This window comes from Macadamia integrifolia, chromosome 2, assembly GCF_013358625.1.
Source record: "Macadamia integrifolia cultivar HAES 741 chromosome 2, SCU_Mint_v3, whole genome shotgun sequence".
Taxonomy (NCBI): domain Eukaryota; kingdom Viridiplantae; phylum Streptophyta; class Magnoliopsida; order Proteales; family Proteaceae; genus Macadamia; species Macadamia integrifolia.
This window is the reverse complement of record NC_056558.1, coordinates 1,956,225-1,974,804: the sequence shown is the minus strand read 5'-3', so window position 1 is coordinate 1,974,804 and position 18,580 is coordinate 1,956,225. Positions and strand designations below refer to the sequence as shown.

Genomic DNA, 18,580 nt, shown 5'->3' with positions numbered 1-18,580 from the left:
AGTTGGGTCTTATTTGTTATTTCATCAGGAAATTTATCAGCAAACTGAATAGCTCATTCTATGGGAATGATTGATCCAAAAGAGATGCAATGTCCCAAGAATCGAATATTAGTTTGAAATAAATTTATTTTTCTTACAGAAACAACAAGTCCTGCTTGACGAATAACAGAAAAGAACAGATTTAAGTGTTTCCAGTGTTGAGAAATGTCCTAAGAGTATATAAGGACATCATCAATATACACAATTATAAACTGTGAGTATTGATTAAAGATCCGATTCATAATATTTTGAAATTCAGAGGGAGTATTTTTAAGACCGAAGAGCATAACATTCCATTCGTACTGACCGAATGGGACAACGAAAGCTGTCTTATACCTATCGTTCTCTGCTATCTGAATTTTTCAGTATCCAGACTTCATGTCAAAATTAGAAAATACGTGAGAGGCGTATAATCTGTTGAGAAGATCCCTCTTATTAGGGATAGGATACTGGATCCATTTAAGAACCTTGTTTAAGGGTTTATAGTTTATAACAAGTCTAGGTGCACCTCTTTCAATCTCAGCATTATTATTTACATAAAATGCAATGCATCTCCAGGGAGACTTACTGGGTCTAATAAGACCTTTAGCAAGAAGTTCAGAGATTTCCTTTTGACAAGTTTCCCGTAAAAGATCAGGCATTTGAGCTACCCAAGCTTTAGTAGGAATCTGGTTTTCAGAAAAGTTATCTTCATATGGAAGAGTAACAATATGGGTTTTCCTGGACCAGAATGCAGTTGGAATGTCTGAACAGACTTCTTTTTCAAGTTGAGATTGGAAGTTTTTAACTCTAACTTGAAAATTAGGGTCATTAATTTTTTGTTGTATGCTCTTTTGTTGAATTTCAGATGATAAAGAACATATGAACTTTTCTTTAGACTGAACTTGAGCCCGTATTTCATTCACCGTATGGACCTTAGGAGGTTCGATGAAATGAAAAGTAATAGGAAGATTTTAAATCATCAAGTGAAGACCAACTGTATCAATTTGTAATGGATATAGCTGGGACAGAAATGGAGTGCCAAGAAGTACAAATTGAGAGAGTACTTTTACCATTATAAAATGAGTCTTTAGGCAATATCCATTAGTGTCGATAGAAGCAAAGGGGAGTTTATATTCGACCTGCATTCTATATCCATCAGCAGTAGCCAATGTTTGAGCAGTCTTCTCAAAGTATTTAGAAGGTATAAGTCCTTCATTAATATAATTAATATCTATGCCTGAATCAATTAAGGCGATAGTTTTGAGGCTAAACTCATGATTAACAATGATGTCAATCATTACATGCCATCTATGAGTTTGAATCTGTTGAATGGTTAAAACTTGAGCGTCATCAGAAGAAACTGCAGCAGGAGTTGTAAAGGTACTAGCTACTATATTTTGAGTTGCTAGTATATCCTTAAAGGAAGCTTTTTCTTCATAATCTTGCTCAATAACCTGTTGAGTATTGTAAAGTTCAAGAATCTAGATTCTTTGTTTAAGATCCCGAACTTCAGGTTTGACTTCATTGAGGTCCTTACGAAGTTCCTGAATAGTAGGTTCTCGGGTAAGAGAGGTTGCTTTAACCCGATTAATTATAGTTTTAAAACTATAATCTTGAACCATAGGTTTATTAGGAACTGGGCTAGGCCTATTATCATCTTTAACTAAGGTGATATACTCATGTAAAAGTTGAGCCTTAGTTGTGGGATCAGTAATATGGTCAATGGTTTTTAAAAGGAACGATTCTTCAGAGGAAAGAACCATTAAACCATTTTCCTTAAGCATAGCCTGATAAAAATCACAACTACATTGGGGAGTCTGAGATTTAGACTCAGAGGAATCACTATCGAACTCAAGTTGAGCAATATCTTAATCCGAGTTAGGCTCTGAATATGGATCAGGGTCAGAAGAGCTGTATAGTATGACATTTTCAAGATTTTGCTTCTAAGAATCATCGATTTCTAAAGCATTGATTCTAGCTTTAGTTCGACAGTTATTCTTATAGTGTCCTACTTTTTCACATTTATAACAAACAGGAGCTTTGTTATGAAAAGTGTTTTGAGGACGAAATTTTGAAAAGCGTTTCTTGGAGAAGCGCTTAGGCTCAGTTTTATAATGTTTGGCCTGATATTTAGGCTTAAAAGACTTAGAGAGTTTCCGATGGGGTTTTTGGGAGCCTGAAAGACGAACCTTTTCAAACCCAAATTGTTCATAGAAATCTCCAAGTTCTCAGAATCTAGCTTGTCTCTCTTTAGACAGTTGTTTTTTTAGGTTTGAGGTCTGTGCAGAGTTGAAGACCTTCATTTTAATATTTCAGCAGCTAATTCCCCGTAGGTATATTACTCGAAGGGAATAGTGCCATTATGCTTTGCTTTAAGTCTATACCTTACCTTTTGAGCAAATAAAGGAGGCAGTCTAGAGATGAACTTTTCTTTCCATATGAAATTGTTACAGTCCTCTCTAGAAAAGACTTTAGCAAAAAAGACGTCTCTATACCATCTATAATGAGATAGTGTAGGACACCTAAGGTTCATAAGTTGTTCTCTTGTTCGATCAGCTAGGATTTCAGCTGGTCCAACAAAATGAAGAGTTATAGTGTAGACCAGAGTATTAACCGTATCTTCCTGATCAATATAAACAGTTAGTTGGGCAAAATTATCATCAGCTAATTGTTCAGTAAGCTGTTGTAGAAGACGGGTCATAGCACTTATGATTTGCTATCTAACTTCTTCAGACAGATAAAAGTCCCACCAACCACGGAGTTGGCCGAAAAATCCTGTTGCTATTATTTTAGCAACATCTGAATCAGATGAATGGTTAAGTTTTACCACAGTGGCATACATAAGCATCTGTTTCAGAAGATTAATGATTTGATACTCAGATAAACCATCAATATTCCACTCAAATATGGAATTACCATCGATTGAAAAATTTATAGGTTCTCCTTCTACTTCAAATTGAAGGTCGACAGGAGAAGGTCGAGGGTAATAATAGTTTGTGGGAGCGGTAGGCATAAATTTTCAAGCTCTTCCCATAACTTGATTAAGTTGAGGAAGAGACTCAGGAACTGCTGCCTGTTGAGGTACCATAGACTGAAATTCTTTCTCTGCAAACCGGATTTCAGAATCAGAGGGTTCGACAAAAGAAAGAGTCAGCGCTTGGCTGTCTTCTAATTTTCCTTTAGTTACCTGGAGCTTTTGGAGTCGTGTAACAATCTCATCAAGAATGTTAGACTCAAATTCCTTTTGGGAATTTTCAGAGCAGGAGGAGGTTTAAATAAGACAGACTGGTTACTTCTTGGTTGAGAAGTAGAAGGTTTCTTCGGGGTGCTTCTAGGTTGAGAAGCAAAGGTTGGCCAAACATGCTCAATTTTAGCATAAGAAATAGATGGAGTAGAAGCTTTCAATGAGTCTACTATCGTCTCAATTCGATCAGTTTGGCTTCTAATAGACTGAAGACAAAGATTAGTAAAGTTATTTTTTTCAACGACTTGACTAAGATGAAATTCAATCAGAGGAGAAGAGGTACGGCTTGAAGTTTTAAGAGAAACAACCATTTAGTTTTCACCTATTTTTAAGGCTTGAAATGGAGGATGAACAGATTCAATTTCTGTTCCGTCCTTTGCGACATAAGTGGTGGTTACCTTCTTATTATCACTAACCTAATGGGGGTCAGATGATTTATTAAGAAGATAAAGTTTTAACCACTAGAAAAAAGGGAAGGTTTATTTGATGAGTATCCATATGAGAAACCCATTTCTCATAAAGCTCCTGCCGCTCAGAATTAGAAGGATAATGTTGTTCAAAAAGTTTTCTCTTTCCTTCGTTCTTAGCGGATCTGTATTCTTGAATTAGGAATTTCTTATTAATTTGGAATCTGGGTTCTTTTGTGATATGAAGCATCAGAATTCTTGCTTGGGCTTGCATATCGGAAAGAGTTGGAGAAGAAGACCCAATTTCCCTATTTAGACGAGGCTGAAATTGAGCTTGGGATTGTTCTCTTTGCAAAGGACCATAAACAGGTTGATTAATCTGGGAAGGTGTACAGTTAGTACCCTGAAGATTTAAAATTCCATCATAATTCTCATTCTAAATTCTAGAGGTAGAAGCATGAGAAGGTGCTTGAAATAGAGGATATTCAGAAGGAGAAGAAATTACAGAAGAGGTGGATCTCTTGGAATCATGAGATCTTCAGTCGAAAGTAATTTTAACATCACCAGAAGGTAGCTGAGTGATGCATGATGGAGAAGTTCTCATGAGTGGCTGAGGTTGAGCCACGGAGGTTAAAGTCCAAGAGTCAGGAAGATTAACTTCTGACCATCTGATACATCGAGGCACAAAAACTTGAGATCTTTCAGAGTTGGCCTGGAAACAGACGGTTTGACCTTTTGGATCTATAGCCTTAGCATTAGGGGCACAGGTGGTCATTGCCTTGTAATAGATACGATAGATTATAGTAATATTTTGCGTTCCTGGTAGAATATCGTATCCAAATGTTCTTAAGGTAATAACAACACCATTTAATATATTTGGATTTGTGAGGGACATGATAAGCCTATCAACTTTGAAAATAGACGGGCCCTTCACAGAGGATGGTTTCAACAACACCCATTAGAGATTCATTAAAATTTTTCATTTTTGCATCTCTGATGGCCGCAAAAATCACACTATTTTACCTTGGAAGTGTTAATGATTTCAGAGCGACCTGAACTAGGCCGATGTGGATGAACTTAAATCCACACTCTCTATGCCTCTGGATCTAAGAGCTGGTCAAGAGTTGAATTTGTTCTTGATCAGAAGCAAAAGTATGTGTGCTTTCGCAGGCCTTAATAATATAGTCACTATGAAATGTGAAAGTGCCTTTATGGTATACCTTAGATTCAGGTATTCTGGGAATGGGATAATTATTTATAGCTACTTCAAGCTTACGAAAAACCACTTCTTCGAAATTGTGGATTGTGTATTGAGTCCTTCCGGATGTGTTAGCTTCAGAGGACGAGGATCTCCTTGAACTGGAGCGAAAGTATGAAGCCATGGTATAGAGGTTCGAGTCAATAAGGGTCTCTGACCAATATATCCTACTATCAATCCCACCTACTGTCAATACCTTTTCGCCTTCAAATGCCTATCTGCGGTAACACGGCTGAGTACGACTTGGGTGTAGGTAGACACGACTTGGGTGTAAGTCTATATGACAAAGGGTGAAACACTACCAACTTAATGGTCCTTACGACTTTGGCACCAGTTCTAACTTGGCTATGATACCATTTACTACCAGAGTCACAAGAAGATCGAATTAAACAGTATTAAGCAGCAAGGGAAGCGATCAGGCTTAAGAGTTGTCTTTTCTTAGAACAAAGCCTGGATAATTCAAGGGTTTCTAACCGATGAAGGGTAGAGAATTGGTCTGGATTTTCTGGAAATAAATGAATATAAAATTCTATATAAGCATAAGAAAGATCAATCAAACTATCTAACAGAACAATTTCTTCTTTTAACTTTCTAATAGCAAACATAATACAGGAAATCAAAAGTAGGGAAGTTAAGCTTATATGAGAGGCTTTGATTTACAGACGAGTAGTTGTAAGAAAACATTTGATTACAAGACGCTCACAAACTCACAAAACACTCTTCAAATGTTTACATAACACTCAGAAATTTACAGACACTCTTAACTAAAACTCTATATCTTCTATATCTTTCGTGGTGTCTTCCACGGATGAGGAGTTCTCCTTTTATAGATGGCGGACACCAAATTTCAATGAATTATGGTTAAGAGATACTGATGGGTCTTGATGGAGATGGCGTCGATTAGGCATCTAATCAACAGAAAATAAAAGTTAGCCTTAAGATAAGGTGTTGCTTTCGAGAGGTGAAGACACCTAATGAGGTGTGGGGTGTTTGTTCGAAACTGATAAGTTTCAGTCGAAAGTTATATTGTCTGTAGTCTAGGCGTGTGACTGAAATTAAGCCACGAAAAGAATCTCTGGCATTTCACGTGGGAAGGTTCACTGTTTTTCAGAAGAGTCTTAGTGAGGTGAATTATTAAAGTGTCCACCTGTGACACTCACTATAATTCGCTTATAGTACTGCGTGACGTATGCCAAGACGTCAGTCTAACAAAAGTGGCACTAGGTGTGGATGCTTGACACCTGGCAAGAATCAGAATAACATGTCTAATTATCATGGCACTGAGTCATAGTGCAGTGAGACCTCTTGATAACCCTCCCCGGGGTTTTTTTTTTTTTGGTTTTTTGGTTTTTTTTTATTGGGGGCCTTAGTATTCAGGCCGTTGAGCGCACTGGCTAGCATCATCGGATGGTGGAAGAGTAGAGGAGGAGGTTGAGGATGTTGCAGGGTCGGTTGATTGAGGATTGAAGCTGATAGCCGTGAGGATGCGCTATTGGATCTGCTCGTCAGATAACTACGGAAGGCGACGCCGAGCAGTTTGAAAATGTTATAAAAGGGCGTATGGGTTTCCGTGGAAGAGGAAGGTGCAAGGGGCAGATCGGCACCGATGCCTCGTTTAAGCACAAAACGGGAATCAGTTAATGGTGAAATGTCAAATTTATCCCACCATTTGACTGAAAGATGTCACTCCAAATAATGAACATAATTCCATTATTCAAACTCATCAGTAGTCATTTGATACTTCCACTGAAGGATCCAAGGTACTTTGTATAAAATAAAGAATTAGACGAAGAGAGCCCAAGAGTCCGAGAATCCGAAAGCCTGAGAGTCCAGAGATTGATCGAATTCCTTAAACTTGATAACTAACTGTTGAAGAGAGAGTGGAAGAAATTCAGTTGGAAGTGGTCCCCAAGTGAAGTTGCACCCCATCAGCATTTCTCAACCATATTTTAGATGGCATATCTGAACAGTGGCCAACAGCACTGTACCGTTGTACGTTGTACCGCTACGGTTCTTGGGGTGGAGTAGGCCATACGCGGTTAGGATTGATCAGAAGTCCTCACGTGCTCAACCCATTCCGAGATGTTGCCTACGCTCAAAACTCGGGACTCGGGAGAAATCAGGTTCTGAGTCATTCGATTTTGAATCAATTTAACCGTTAATACCGTCGATTCTGAGACCCCACTGGAAAAGGTATATTGATAGATACCAGATAGTTTTCCCTCTCTCTCTCTCTCTGATAATATTGGCATAAAAAGATGTCAGGGATAGTACGCCAGGGTTGGAATTCTCTTTCTTTCTCTCTCTCTTTCCATCTCTATCTGTAACTTCCTCAGGAGCAATGGCGGACCTTCTAAGTTTAAGTCTACTCAACTCTCCACAGCTTATTATCGAAACCCTTGTAGGTTACTTCCTTCTTGTTCGACGACGGTCTTCTTTTATTACTGGTGAGTTTTTCTTTTCTGTTTCCCCTGATTCATTATTTTTTTTTTCCGTGCTTTCCGTTATTTTATGAAGTTCTTCTAGGGTTTTTTATTGCTATGGTTTCTTGTTTACCAGCTAAGTGGACATGCTATTGGTGCCTGGAATTTCTTTTTTGTTGTAAGATATGTTTTATAGCATCTCGTTTATTTCTTGCGTCTATTTGTTTGTATTTCTGATGTTTCGATGGTTATTGGGTGTTGATTGATGCTCAGCGTGAGGAATAAGCCTTGAATTTTCTCCCTCTTCTGTCACAATGTTCGAAATACAGCGAAGTAATGTGCTTGGTTGGAAACGAGGGGGAATTTATGCTCTTTGACAGTGGAAAAGTTTGACGTTGTTTTCCTTTAGAAGTTGCTTCAATATTTGTTTTTCATATCCTTTTGGGTGGTTTATGCCAACTTTCCCAAGGGTCTGGATATTTTTTCTTTCTCCTTTTAACTGTTTTCATTTCGGGTTGTTCTTGTGTCTCTATTTTCCTGTGCTTGTATGTTGCTTGAACCACTTTAGTAATTTATCCAATAGGGTGAATGGATTGAAAAAAGTAATAGAGATGGTTGCCTACTTGCCTCGCTGTTTGGATAGGTACAAGGGGCATAGCTCATTGCGATGCTTTACACCAATTAAAGTGTAAACAAGTTGGCGGAATTAATATTTAAGAGAAATGAAATGTTAATCTGCACAGAATATGGCAGAGTTTTTTGAGTTGCAATCCAAGTCAATGCCATAAGGATTATACAGTTAGGTGCACCACTCAGTGGATAATGCTTATGCCCATGGAAACTTCCCTGACATAACCACATTTTTTTCAATAATCTTATGGGATTTCTGTATGTTTAGTTTAAATGTAAAATTTGCTGCTATTTTGGTTTGGAGACCACTGTAAAATGTGAATTCTTCTGATGTTTCCGTCACTGTGTTTGAGATTTCTGTCTAAGTTTTTTTTTGAGTTGATGTCATGGTGCAATTGACCCAGTTTCTATGTTTAACAATATAAATCCTTCAACGTGGTAGAGCAAGATGCTCCAGTCCATAGATTCCTTTTCCGGGCAGCTTTCCAGTCAACCTTTTGCCTCTTCTTTTTCCTGTATGTGTTTGTGTGCGACTCTATGTGTATGGCCCTGGCTACTAGTGGTAGTTTCTCTTCTCCTTTACTTCTATAGTTTTATCATGGTTATCGAAGCATTGAGCAGGTCTCCCCTAGGCAAACAACTGGGTTTTTGGAGTAGTCACTGACTGACTGGTTCATGTGTTGGGAAGTAATGTATAGTTAGTCGTGTAAGGGCGCTGATTCTTCTTATTATCAACTAAGGACTGTTTCTTTTCAAATTAAATAAAAGCCACTATTTCTATGTGCTTCTGTTTTATCCCTAGAAAATACTGAAATTCCAGTTTAATACTTTAAATTTTAGCCCCCTGTTTGGTTCCTGTTCCAGTTTACCATACCAAAGGGATCCTGAACTGTTCAGAATTTTTATGAGTGCCACTGATCACGTTATTTTGAGCTTGATTCACTGTGGTAGGCCCTAGAGACCAAAATTAGGGTTTTGTGACTTAGGGTTACATCAATTGGTATCAAAACCTAATTCTTACAGCTATTCTTACCATGACAGGACCATCTCACATTGCCAATTCTGAGTTGCGCTACACGAGCTATATCGGGAACTCCTTGAGAGTCAACAAATGATTGAAGCGAAGCTTGACAAACACATGACACATTTCAAATTCAGATGTCAGGAAAATTTTATTGCCATAACAACTCTCACTTCCAAGGTGGATTAATTTTGTGGAGCTTTAATATCAATAAATGAGACCAAGCAAGACCGTTTACACCAGTTCCTCAGTTTGGTACTCTACAGCTCACATATAAGCGTCCGATACCACCACCAAAGCTAACTTTTCCCCAAGACGTCACACGACAATCCATAGATGATAACAACATCAAGGTCAAGATTATCGATTTTGACAGTGAAAGAAAACCTAATTTTTTCTTAACTAGTTGACTAAGGTCAGGAGGATTTTTGCATACAATTCCTTTTTGAATGACAAAAAGGGCATTCATCAAATTCACGAGGTAGGAATGTTTGTGGTGGGATGTTGTGCTACAATCAACATTTATTAGGTGAATTGGTTTTGTCACCAATAGGGAGGTTATGAAGCAAATATTGAATCAATAATTTGTTCCTCCAAATTTTGAGAAGGTGATCTTCCACAAGATGGCCAACTTCCTTGAAGGTAGTGAGGATGTGGATACCGGAACCATGGAATTCCACAAGTTTTACAGATCAACAATAAGAATTGAGTTATATCTATGGGCTGAACACAGAGATCCGGTTAGAGCTTGCTAATAGAGATTTTAGATTGGTTGATGTGGTAGCTACTTATTTCAAGACATCTGAAGAATAAATACAGCTACTTGAAGGACATACTCGAGATTTTTCAGCTTATAGACCTACATCCAATACTAAAGAAAGGAAATTTGTGCCCTGCAAGGTGGAAGAAAAGAAGCTGGAGGTCTCCAAGCGTAACAAATGGATGAAAAACGTCAGGCGTCACAATTGTGGTGAGAAAGGTCACTTTGGAAACAAATGTCCCCACAAGATCTGTTCTTTGACCATGGTTGATAGACAATTGGCAAAGATGGAGAACAAGGATGAGGTGGAGATTGGTCAGACTATTCCTTCTAATCTAGATGATGACTCCGATTATAGTCTTGATGATTAGGTTGAAGCTAAATCGGCTAGTCTTACCCCTTCTTCAATTGCTTAGTAGAGAAAGTTCCCCTTTTCGAACAAAAGGGTGCTCTACTACATGATGAGGATTCTATGACAATCAATACAGTTGTTGACATAGGAGTGAAGGGCAACCTCATCTCAACAGACTTAGTTCAAGTACTTTACCTCCTATGGAAACAACTTTTCTAGAATTTTTATATGAGGTTTTGAGCCTAATGCTAGAGAAGAGGCTGATGTCACTGTTTTTCTTGGGCCACCATGTCTAGGGCTCTTCTACTTGTTTCTTCTGTAGTACATTTATTCAAACATATTTTACTCTTACAAACAATTTTCAAAACATTGTATTGACAGGTGCAAAAGCGGAACACTTTTTTTTATAACTAAATAATGATGTCGACAAAGTGTCCACTTAATTTATGGTTTGAATCTTTGACCGAACGCCATGTGATACAAAAATAACATTGGCGCTGAATTTTGGCTTTGTTCGTGTGGAAAACCCACTTGTAAACCATTATATATGCTTTGGTGACTCGTCAACACTTGGGCTAGAGAGACCAATATTTTTTTTTTGGATGAATAAAAATTTCATTACCGTAAGAGAGAAGAATATACAAAGAGAAAGAAAGGTGGGGGGAGAAGGCTTAGAGCAAGCCAACAAAGCAAAAATAGTAACACAAAACACATAAGCCAGAAGGGGTACAACAAAATCATCAGGGAAGGGGGGAAACAAGATGGAGGACAGGAGGCCCTGTGTACAAGTATACAACAATATGCCTTGGGGAGTCCCTTACATTATGATGGGGGATGGAGGCAAGATTGGAGTTGACGTCGAAGTAGATGGCTTCCCAAATCTGATCATAAGATCTGGAGTTGGACGTCCATGTACAAAGATTTCACTCTATCCAAATATGGCTGATGGTGACACAAAAGGCGAGCTTTCCAGCGGTGTCACATATAGAGGAACCAACAAAAGTCGTATCAACCTAGATCCATTTTCTACTAAAGGGGAGGGCAGCTCTCCGTGAAGGCCAACGACTAATAAGAATCCTCTTCTAGATGATAGAGGAGAAAGGGCAGGAGAAAAAGAGATGATCAACATCTTTTGTACAATTCCAGCAATGATAGTAAGAGGAGGGGGATCTGAATGTGCCAGTAGATAAAGAAAGACTACTTAGGGAGGCAATGGAAATGGCTCACCAAGCTGTGAAGCTATGATGGGGGATGTGGCCTGTAAACCAAATAGACTTACTCCTAGGGACAAGGGGGCCTTTAGATCTGACTAATCCCAAGCAGAAGAAGAGCTAAGCAAACCAAAATGAGAGGGAAACCAAGATATTTTATTTTAAATTACGCCAAGGGACAAGGGGGCCTTTATATTTGACTAAATCCCAAGCAGAAGAAGAGCTAAACCAGAGTGAGAGGGAAAGCAAGAAATGTTATTTTCTCTACCGCCAAATAAATTCTTCATTGTGCTTGATTTTGATATCCCTTTATCTTTATTTAAAAGTTTGTCCCTTTTTTCCACTTAGTATTTGCTTCAATACTTCCTTAAGGTCCATAGATTTTGAATCGTTCTTGTGAGATTTAACATAAGTTTTTTGTAATACATTGAAGTAAAAATATTTACATGCTGAATAACCAAGGAAAATAACATTTCTGAAGACTGTGAGGGAGTGCTAGTGTCTTGGCATCTACAGACCGGTAAGCTGGTAAATTTGGTAACATTGAGCCAGGTACCAAGGCAGTAGTATATTGTATGCCATGTATGAGTAGCATGCTGTATGCCATGCATGAGTAATGTTGCTGAGCAGTTTTTAGATATCAAACGGACCTCCTCGGAAGGTAATTTTAATGTGGCCGATTTACCCTCTTTTGCAATCAGTTTCGCCACAACACCTACTGCTCTAGCTAATTGTCCACCCTGTCCAAGTCCTTATAACTTACAAGCGAGAAAAACCCTTCTAGAGAGGCTGAGGCTAAAGGGAAAGAAGAAAGCAAAGCTAACTACTAAAAGACAGACCGGTAAGCTGGTAAGTTTGGTAACATTGAGCCAGGTACCAAGTCAGTAGCATATTGTATGCCATGCATGAGTAGCATGCTGTATGCCATGCATGAGTAATGTTGCTGAGCAGTTTTTAGATATCAAACGGACCTCCCCGGAAGGTAATTTTAATGTGGCCGATTTACCCTCTTTTGCAATCAGTTTCGTCACAACACCTGCTGCTCTAGCTAATTGCCCACCCTGTCCAAGTCCTTTTAACTTACAAGCGAGAAAAGCCCTTCTAGAGAGGCTGAGGCTAAAGGGAAAGCAGAAAGCAAAGCTAGCTACTAAAAGACAAGAACAAATATCCTTGCTAGTGAAAAAGAGCCAATGTCCATCTCTTCAGTGCGAGTTGTTGGCCGGATCGTGGAACTTGCTCCATTATAAATGACTTTTTTCCTTTATCATGGTTGGGGAGGAAAACAGAGAGGCGAAACTCATCTGGTAACTCTTTAGGAACTTAGTCTGAAAAGTCGAAGATCAAGTCCCTAATTGGCTTGGAAGGCTTGATCTCTGCTTAAGGACTCACTTCCCCAATAAAAAGAGCCACAATAAGTCCCAGATCTTATAAGCTCCTCCTCTGTGATGGTCAACATCTTTGTTCCAGCATTAGAATCCTTCTGATTAGTTGTCAATGGCATACACTACTTCCTCAGCTGGGACATTGGTAGGGTGAAGAGTAGTACGCTTGCCTTTGAACTAGAGCACTCAATGATTCTTCATCAGGTCATTTTTTTGTAACCATGGCTGTCTGAGTAGTACGTCTCTTGGCTTAATGGGCACAACATCACACCATAATTATACTTCATAACGATAAAGTTTTGAAGGTACTGAACACCGTTGGTTTACCTCCAATGTGCTGCCATAAAGAAGAGAGACCTTATACAGCTGTGGGTGCTTCTTAGTCTATAATTTTACCTTATTTACAAAAGCCTTACAAGTCACATTTACATAGCTGCCACTTACTCTGATCACATCCTCTGGGGTGCCTTGGTGGTGAGATGATGAGGTTCAAGCAAGTGAGCAACCAAGGATTGAAATGTCGTTTTTAAGGCCGGATTTGACTTTGGACGACACCGAGACACTGTAGATTTTGCCTGAAACTCTGTTGAAATTTGTTATTTTTACTCAGCGTACTCGAAACCTTGGTTCAAGGTCGTGAAAGTGTTTTTTTGTACTATTTTTCTCTGTAATTCCTATTTTTGACATTTTAAATCTAATCCATGAGTTAGTTTAAAAAACAAACCATCCAAAATGGTAGTTATGGTTTTGACCCAAGTTTGTTAGTGTATGCTGAATGATACTATACACTATCCTTGTTATAAACACTAAGTCTACGTATAATTTAGCTACTGGAAATGTAAATAAGCTATTGACTGATGTAGATAGGGTTGTCAAAAGGAGGACTCTAGCTGACCAAACCATGGTTCAGTTCTGTCCCAAGTCTGGACCTGGTTCAGTCCCATCGAGCCAGCCTTGTTGGCAGCAATTTTGCACCTATGCTGGTCCACTCCTGCAGCCGTCGAACCAGCATAGCAGCCTCTTGATTAGTGCATATTTTACTTCCCTAATTGGTCTTCTAGAATAGCCCAAGCAACCATCTATCCATCTTGTCCAGTAGCTTCCATAACTTGTGTTACTGTTCACGTGAACAATATTTTTCTCAGCAAGTTTTGGTCTTCAAAAGGATCTTCTAGAAACTATACATCTGTGCCTTATTCAGCTCCAAGAGAAGATCTCCAGCAACATCGAATTTGCCAGCTAGTATAGGATTTAGTTTCCTTTTTTAGATTGTCAATTTAGTCAAGTTAGTTTCCTATTTTGCAACTTAGGCTAGCTTCCTTTTTATGTTCAGTTGTTAGTTTCTAATTTTGTTAAGCTTGATTAGAAAGTTAGACGCAAAATTAGAAAAGTTTTATTTTAGTCCATTAGTTTTCTTTTCTATTATCCTTTATGCCTAAGTTATGTAAGCCTATAAAGAGGCACCCATCGCCTGTAATAGCTAGGATTTGATGAATGAAATTATTGAGTGCAAGCTCTTGGCTGAAGAGCTATGTTTGAGAGGTGAGATGACTAACCCATTGATGCGTGTGATATCCAAAACCTGAGAGGTGAGATACCCGTTCCACCATTTTTCTTCCACCCTCCATCAATTCTCTTTATTTTATTTTATTTTTCTTCTTTATTTCAGTTTGTGATTTGAGAGTGGAATGAACATTGTTTGGAGACTTGAAGCCCTCTAACATTGCTGATCAGAGACAAACACACAACCTATCGATGTTCAATTACAAGGTTTTCCCGAGAAAAATGTTTGAGTACATAACTTCTGGACCAGATCTATGTTCGCTGAGGATTTTGAGAGTTTGTTGAGGACCTTAGGAGGACCACTCGATCCAAATTTGAGCATCATCCGAAGTTGGAAGCTCAAGTTATTGAACAAACACCATAAGTTTCCTTTTTCATGTCGAAAACATAACTCTCAATTTAACCATCGGAATTGTCTCATATTTTGAGGGTTTGTTAACCCATATAAGACCTTCATCTACTCTAAGTTTCTCCTTTATCTGAGCTATGGTTTGTGAGATCTCATATTTCTCTTGATTCACCCATATTTTTCAGATCCTGCCTGGGATTATGATCACTTGTGATTCTAGTCTTACATCATTGAAACAATCAAAGCATACGTTAGAATGAAAAAACAAGCATACATAACATGATACATTGGAGGAGTTATGTTACGGTTAAACCTTATTTGGTGTGTGCTAATGTTGTTAAAATCTTGGTTGAATGAAAATAAATTTTTACATATCAAAACAAAATATTATTTCACCTCTCTTTTGTTTTTTAGTGACGTTTTATCATAATAAGATTTATGAAATCTTTAGATTTGAGAAAAACCTTGCATTTGAAAGTTGAAAATCATCCTTACAACCGAAAATTCAGTTTTTGTTCTTGAACTAGGGGGGTTATTGGATTTCTTAACTATTTTGGAATTTGATTTCTTAACTATTTTTATTGGATTCATTTGGGGTAATTTGCATTTTTATGAAAATATCTAAAGTAAATAGAATAATAATTATAAAGTCATTTACTTGAATATTATTAGGCATAAATCAATGATGTTCCTGGGTATCTCCAAGTTTCCAATGGGATATTCTAGTTCTGTGTTGAACCTTGTTGAAATAGACATGTTTTGTGGGAGACATGCGACTTTAAAGCTTAGGTTGCACTAGGTTTGGTTCGGAATCTTCAGAAACCTGGTCGAAACACATTGAAACCAGGTTCGATACCATTTCACTTCTAGGTTGCAAGAAACCAGGATATCTAGGTCGAAATTGCATGTTTCAACCAAGATGATGAACCATGTAAGTAGTCATTAAGGCTAAGAAAACTAGTTTTAAGACATGGCAAAGGCCTAAGGATGTAGAAGATTCTAAAAAGCAAAAAATTGCTAGAAATGAAGCTAAGAAAATTTTGGGCAAAGAAATATGAGGATCTTTATAACACTTTGAGCACAAAGGAAGGGGAAAATGCCATAACTAAAATGAGGGAAAGGAAGAGTAGATATTTTGACCATGTTAGATGCATTAAAAATGAAGATAAAGTACTAAAATAAGAGATGGAGACATTAAGGAGAGATGAAAATATTATTTCTACTTCTTACTAAATGAAGACATTTTGATTAATACTGCTAAGAAGGTTGAAGTAAAAATTATTTCTACATCTTACCCATCAAGACACCACATGTCGTAGATTAAAAAAAAAAATGGGGTGCTTAAAGTAAAAGAAGTGTTATGAAGGATGTGATGTAGGAGCACTTCCATTGATTGACCCGACCCTATTTGAAAAACTAGACCAAGAACCGGATCTAATTGATTTTTGGAGTTTAGTAGGATTTTATGAAGGTTTATTTATTTTGAGAATAATAAAAAAGGGTGTACCTAGTGCACGAGGTTCTCGCATGTGTGAGGTCTGGGGGGTGAGAATCACGCAGCCTTACCTCGAGAATATCGAGAGGCCGTTTCAACTTTGAGAATAATATTATAATATTTCTTTTATTTAGGTAGATCTTTTATTTCCATCTTTTATTTCCTTTTCTTCTTAATTGGGAAGATTAGGGTAAGATATTTTATTGTGCTTCCAATCTGAGTTTATTATTTAGTAGAATAGGTTTCCATTTCTTGAGATGTTTTCTTTTATTTATATGTAACTCGATGGACAGTAGAGAGCAGATTTGATAATGAATTGTTGGGTTTATGTGGTGTAAGGTCTGCGTGGCTTGGGAGTTTGTACGATTTCCCCTTCCCTCTTTCTTCTTCCTCTCTTTCTTTCCTCATTCACCGATCTCGCTGTTCACAATCACATCACTGGTTACTTTTTTCCTTCTTTGCCGGGTGGTGATTCCAGAATCAAAAGAGAGCTGGCTGGATCCTTAATTCTTGACGATTGGTTCTCATGTCTGGATCTAAGGTTGCTAGCTCATGGGTGATGCAAACCCTAGGTTATCACTTCCAAGGTTTTGTCCTGCTGTGAGAATCGAACCAATTTCAGATCTGATTCTTACCTTTTCAGGTTGCAGAGATTTCTTGAGCAACGCCTGATTGATTGTTGGGCATGTTACTGATTGCATCCTGAAGCGTTTGGGGATAGCGATTTTCCCCCCCTATTTTCCGATCAATTGGAGCCCTTGTGAAGCTACTTGAGGGATTTGGTAACATACTCTAAGGAAATTTTGGGATTTACTAACATACTTTAGGGAAATTCTGTCTGCAAAATTTTGGTATCAGCGGCTGTTCTAGTTGTTAAATCTGAAGTGAAGATCAGATTTGGTTCTGGCATTCGCCAAGTCCAGTTTCGGAAGATAATTGTTTGATCTCTGAACCATATTTGATTCTGCAAGTTAATGATGTTAAGGGGGCTGGGGCTGGTGAATCTTTCCTTATAATTTCAGTTGCTTTGAGCCTTGATGGAGTTCTTTACAACAAATTGAGTGAGGCTGGATTCTGAACTCCTGGAAGTTACAAGTGAGTTCTCCTATTCTGGTAAACTTCTGTCTGTATATATATATTCTTTTAATCTAAGCCAGTTCTCCAATTCTTCCTTAATTATTTTCAGATCCATGCTATTAGTGTGAGTTGCTGTTGTTGCCTTATTCCTATGGTGTCATCTTGGTTTTGGTAAATTATGATTCTGCTTCTCTTTTCTAGTTGCAATTAGAGTTCTGGGTTTTTTGGAAATTTGGGATTGGCCCTAAATAATTTAGTTAGGGTTTTAAAACCTTTGGTTGCATCATATGTATAAAAAATCCGCTTTTTATGTAAAACAAGTGATGAGATCGTTGCCTGTTATTACTTTATTATGGTTTAACCTATCTTTTGTTGTTGTGGTGGTTCAGATCTTGATGGGCTATTCCTGTAACTTCTTAGAACTCATAATTTCAAGTGTGATGAGTGAGTACCAAGGATTCAGAAGTCAAGATTGGTAGTGGAATTGGACTATACCATGTTGACTAGGTTGGTCCGGCCAAAAGTCACTGAGCCCGAGGAAAATTGGGCAATAATGGGGGCTATCAGGTGGATTTTACTCAAAGTTTGAGGCATGCTCCTTTTTATTGTGATTTTTTTCCTAACATCATTTGAAGGGAGAAGGCTGATATAGATGATCAAAGAGTTTTTTAATTTTCTCAGTGAATAAATCAAGTATGCTTAGGTATAGTTTTTTGGGGGGGGTGGGGGTGTGAGTGTCTATGTTAAAAACTTTTTATTAGAACTCTACTATTTGGAAGCTACACATGAATTCTGGCATCATTGTTTGGATGAACTATGAAGTTTGAAATCTGTTGGATGTTACTGCCCACGATATGTGAGTGTGTTACACATTAAACCAAAATTCTGACCCAAGAAACTAGGTGTAACCTACCCTAGGGCTCAGCATCCAAATGGGTCCCTTTGACTTTCATAATGTTGTGATAATTGTTGTTATTTGATTTTTATGGGGTTCATTCTTAATTTTTTGCTAGATAGATGTTTGAGGAGGACATCTTTATCATTATTAATTTTGTAAGTGAGAAACATGATGATGGCAGTGAGTTTGGCATTATTGTTCTTCAAAATTCTATTTATGTTAATTTAAGATCTTCAATCCTTATTTCAGAATCTCCGCTTACCACAAATTTTCTCTTGCACTCATCAGTTCTTTTCATAGGTTTGCTTCCATTCTTCATTTCTTAGCAGTATCTATAGTCTAGGGCCACATGAACGATAGAGTGGTCTTGGCACTGGGAACTCTAACTCATCATTTGTTCGTGTTTTGAATATCTGGACCAACCTCTGAATTGAATAGTTCCAATTCAAGAAGTAACAGGCTGATTTTTTTTTTTGGGGGGGGGGGGGG

The 18,580-nt window shown here is 37.9% G+C and overlaps 1 long non-coding RNA gene across 3 annotated transcripts in view; it reads left to right on the top strand.

The window, feature by feature from the left end:
- Positions 1-7,092: 7,092 nt before the first annotated feature.
- Positions 7,093-18,580, top strand: part of LOC122071000 — an 11,951-nt gene continuing 463 nt past the window's right edge. The window contains exons 1-3 of one of the 3 annotated variants that reach the window (XR_006138032.1): positions 7,093-7,377; positions 9,025-17,211; positions 17,583-17,760. This is a non-coding gene — a long non-coding RNA (uncharacterized LOC122071000). Of the gene's footprint in view, positions 7,378-9,024; positions 17,212-17,582; positions 18,329-18,580 lie in introns of those variants that run through there. The other 2 variants (XR_006138029.1, XR_006138030.1) reach the window with 2 other exon arrangements.